The sequence below is a fragment of the Octopus bimaculoides genome, chromosome 2, assembly GCF_001194135.2.
Source record: "Octopus bimaculoides isolate UCB-OBI-ISO-001 chromosome 2, ASM119413v2, whole genome shotgun sequence".
In the NCBI taxonomy this organism is placed as follows: domain Eukaryota; kingdom Metazoa; phylum Mollusca; class Cephalopoda; order Octopoda; family Octopodidae; genus Octopus; species Octopus bimaculoides.
Window position 1 is genome coordinate 185997474 of NC_068982.1, and position 255 is coordinate 185997728.

The window sequence follows — 255 nt, forward strand, 5'->3', positions numbered from 1 at the left end:
TCTGAATGTTCCATCTAGTTTTCTTTCTAGCGCCTTACTTTGAGTCCATGTATTGAGGACGTTTAAACGCTATACACACACACACACACACATAGATAGATAGATAGATAGATAGATAGATAGATAGATAGATAGATAGATAGATAGATAGATATCTTCTATCTGTTACTTGTTTCAGTCATTAGACTGCGACCATGCTGAGGCGCCATCTTGAAGAATCTTAATCGAAAGAAGAATCGACTAAGTATTAATTTT